This window comes from Eptatretus burgeri, unplaced genomic scaffold, assembly GCF_056783735.1.
Source record: "Eptatretus burgeri isolate ZD-2024b unplaced genomic scaffold, Ebu_testis_v1 Ebu_testis_scaffold_245, whole genome shotgun sequence".
In the NCBI taxonomy this organism is placed as follows: domain Eukaryota; kingdom Metazoa; phylum Chordata; class Myxini; order Myxiniformes; family Myxinidae; genus Eptatretus; species Eptatretus burgeri.
Genome location: NW_028222195.1, coordinates 37169 through 41814, shown reverse-complemented (window position 1 = coordinate 41814; position 4646 = coordinate 37169).

Sequence of the window (4646 nt, the reverse complement as noted above, 5' to 3'; positions counted from 1 at the left end):
GAAGATTGATTTGATTAACATATACCCCAGTTGGTACTTTGCCACTCATTTATTTAACAAAAAATTATGTGAGACTAATCATCACACCATTATCTGTATTAATCTGCAATTCTGTTTCTTCCAAAAGCAAACAATATGTATCAACTTCTTCACTCTCTCCTCTTTCAATGTATAGGGAAGTATCCACTCGATTAGACTTTATAGTTTCCTTTTGAGCGCTCAGGTCAAACGCATAGATTGTATACAAACTTTTAAATGCTGTCATATCCAAAATAGGTTCTTTATTTCCATTACTTTCACACACCTTTTGGTAAGACTTGTATGCTTCAGCAAAATCATTTTTTCCCAATTAATTTCCAATCTATCTCGTGGGTAAAATGTTCCATCTAGAGAAACGCGAAGTTGTTTCACCTTAGCATTATCACTCAATGCATTATTCTTATCAGTCGCAGTATCACCATCTGGCTTTTTAAAAATGATCCACAGATATCGTGGCTTTCCTTCCAGAACACCCAAATTCCACGTGTAAGTTGTTTGATTGAGTTTAACGTGTTGACATCTTCTTTTGAGGTATGATACACTGAGTGGTTTCTTTGAGTTCAGTCTTCGATTCAACATCTCTTCTGTTTTAAGATTAGGAGTATATTCACTGATATACCAACTCATTTCCTCAATTACAAATTTATTCTGATCACCAAAAGCACTACCAACACCAAAAAGCAATCGATTTTCATTATCATTCCTTTGTAGTTGAAATCTAATTTTAAGGCCATACAGAACTTTATCATGATCACAAAATCCAAATATACCTTTAAGAGGAACTGCCACAGTAAAACTATTTTCTGCTTTTGTATCATCATTATACATTCCTTTCCTTTGAGTATACCCAGGGTCTGTGTTTGTTCCCGTTGACATATCAGGAATAAAACCTTCGACAGACCCCTTTCCCATTCTATCACTGAATGTATAGAGTGTAAATTTCATCATTTCAGATACAGCAGAGACATAATCAACCGCTTCAACTTCTTGTGTTCCAATATACAAACGCACACTATCAAACATTTTCCAGAAGAAATCATTTACAAGTGTAGCGTTTGTGTTATTCCCAGCCTTAGTGAATTTAAATTTACACAACAAGAAACTTTCGGAGAGATTCAAATAGGTTTGTTGATTATTTATTTCAAAACTTTTTGTACCATTCGTATTCCAGTCTGTTCCAGTTATTGCATTTACCTTGAAGTAATCTTCTTTTTTAGTGGAGTTTGAGATAATAATAGTATCATCCAAATCATAGATACTATCAATTGCTTCCATACTTGTATTTATTTAGGAAAAAAAAGATGTTAAAACTTTTGAAACCCTGATCCAAGTATTTGAATTATTTTCTGTCGTTCTTGGGGGACAACTGAGTTTTGCCTTTCTTAATTTCTTTTATTGCTTGTAATTTATGAGATTCCTTCTGGGCATCTTTTATACTCTTTACAGCACCTGCAACATTTCCCACAGCAGAAGCAGTTGAACCAATTAGATCTTTATGTTTAAGAATAGTTGAACCAATACCCATGAGAGTATCAATTATCCCATCTCCTCTAAATTGATGCCCAACACCCCTTTGTCTCTTAGGTTTATAGTATCCTCTACCAAGATACATACCTTCACCCTTGTAGTATGGGGAAAGGAACATCCCATCCCCTGTAATTATTTTATATTTTCCCAACTCGTGTTTCCTCACAATAACCATCGTATTTATTTATTGGAAAACTTCACGTAGGTGAATTCTGATGGATATAACTTCTCCATTAAAAGAAATCACACGATTATCTTGGTCGGTTATCCTAAAATTTACTCTGTGTATGGTTTTCCTGACACAGGTAGATAAACCAAATTTTTGGGGTCCATTTTGAATTTATAACCAATTGGGGTTGAGTATGCGCTGAATGAAAATATTGTATTTGTTTTGTTCCCATCATTATAAGCACCATCAATCAAATCACAGTGAATTAACACCGAATTTATTCCTGAGGATATTTGAATGACATTATCACTGTAAAACGTCCCATTAGTTTCAATCTTTTTGAGGAGAAACCCAATAACTCTCTAAATGAATTATCAATTGTGAAATCAACCTTGTAGTTATTTTTAACTTTAATCGTTGATTTTGAAGTATGTTTTTGAATGTTTATAACAATATTTTTGGTTCATCACCCTGTTCTTTCATAAGACGAGCAATTTCGGAAGATATTTGAGAAATCTCATATGCTCCGGGTGAGACTGTTATCGTTTTGTATCCACTTCCTGGATTATAACTAAACTTGTCATTTTTCTCGGTTATATTAAATAAGGTATTATAAGTTTCCATGGACAATAAAGATGCCTCATATTCTTTTGTTGTGTCAAGTTGTAGTGGGTATGGGAATGAAGATGTGTGGTCGCTTGTTGTGAAATTGAAACTAAGGATTGTGCTTCTCATCTTATTTAATATGAGATAAAATGTCTTTATATTGATATTTATTAATTATTTTCATGTTCATCAACTGGTCTAAAATGGCTGATGCTTCATTAAAACAATTGTTATTTCCAGCCTTCTTACTGCCTAACAACAATAACAGTCTATTAACTAATTGCGATGGGTCATTTGGAAGAAAACTAACACCTGAACCAAGGATACTTAAAGCCTGAATAATGTGTTTCTCCTTCTCATTCTTCCTACTTTTACCAGAAAGAATAACCTTATAATTTAGAGTGTTCAGCAGATCAATATATACTCTATCATCATTATTTTCCATATCCAATGGTTTATCAATATACTTTGATTCATCCCTCACAGTTGAACCTTGTCTTCCATCTTTTGTGAGAAGAAACATTAATCTTGGAGTTAGTTTAACAGGGGGTTGAGCAGAACCCAAGAACCTTAATTCATCATTAAATATCAATACCTTTTCTTGAACAAGATGAAATATTGCTGATTGTTCTGTTGGAATGAGTCCTGCTTTGGTTTTTGAATCCGCTGAATATTCATTGTTTTGAAGAGCATTCACAATATAATCAGGGGGTCGATTAATCTCTTCCAGTTGTTGAAATAAACCTTCATCATCATATTCTAATTCTCCTAAATGCTCTAATTCTTCCTCCGTCATTTGACTGAAATCTTTTAACATTTGAAGTTTTTAGGAGTATATTCTACCGTGGGAACTGTGGAAACATCTTTCATTTTTCCTTGGGAAGTTTTTAAAAGTGGTTTAAAAAATTTCTCTTTTTTTCTTTCAAATGCTTCTTCGCCCGTTAGTTTCTGTCTGCGTTTCTTCTTTATGTCTTCCTGCTGTTTTACAACTTTTGAAACCAACTCTTGATGTTCCCTAAATCTTCTTGCTCTTTCTTTCGCATCCATTTATTTATTGAAAAAATATCATTTAATATCTCATCTTGTTTCACAACAATATATTTATATTTTTCAGTCGTGTGTTTCATGTAATCCCCAAATTCCTTTTTACTACATAATGTAGAACAATTGTCTCTCCAAAAATTGTTTATATCTATTGAATTTAACTTGAATAAAATAAAAGTATTAGCATTGTTTCTGATGGAACGACGAGGAAGCTGAAAGTACGATTGACTAAGATAAATACAATTACAAGAAGAATGTCTCCCTCTTGTGTAGTAGCTGTCCATTACCGTTTGGTTTCTCTCATTAACACAATCATCAAAGATAACGAGGTTCTTTTTGGATTTATCCAAATCTTGGGGAGACGGTATATCATCCGTATTATCACTCAGAATACAAGTTATCGGTTTTGATTTCTTTTTACATCTCTGTGTATCACAAAATAGTTGTATTATATCTTCAATGTTAAAATCATTTAGGTTTTTTGAAGTTTAAATAAACCGATTATATCTTCTTTTTGAAGACCAGCATTAAAACCTTGTGAGAGTAGTTGATACTCTGGTTGAAAACTCGACTTTGTGAAAATTATTAAATTATCATAATCTAAAAAGTTGGGAGTGAGGAGCATCTTTAAAAGTAAGCAGGTTTTCCACATCCACTTGAACCAACTATGAGGCATCTTAATGAATTTGGGAGATTTTTATGGTTGTCAAATTTTATCTTATTTTCCCAAATAGGTAAAAAATCATTCATTTATATATTTGGAAAACAGGTTATTTAATTTATTCTTGCCTTCTTTCGAAATTTTATATTTTATCCTAAGCTCAGGTTTAATTTCAAGATAATCCATTATTTTATTTATGCAATATCTTGTGTTGATATTTCCCTGAAAATCACATCCATGAATAAGATATAACAACAATCCTTTGAACATTTCTCTAATACGTTCAGTTTCTTCCCTTGTAAGGAAAGGTGTGTTCTCACCCTCGTTCTTTACATTCATTTCTCGAATCAATCTTGTAAAGTAATTCATTTTTGGTGTAAATCTAAAAGAATTATTTTCCTTTTATATTTTTGATTATCATTAATTAGAAGATAATCACAGAATATACATTGTTTATAGGCTTTTGACTCTGTGTTTAATCCCCGTCTTTCACACGCAGGACAATTCTCAAATTTGTCATATGGAGAATCATGGAATTCAAGAGGCTCAAAATCGAGTAAACTATTCATATTTATAAAGTAAAACTTTACTTAAACTGAA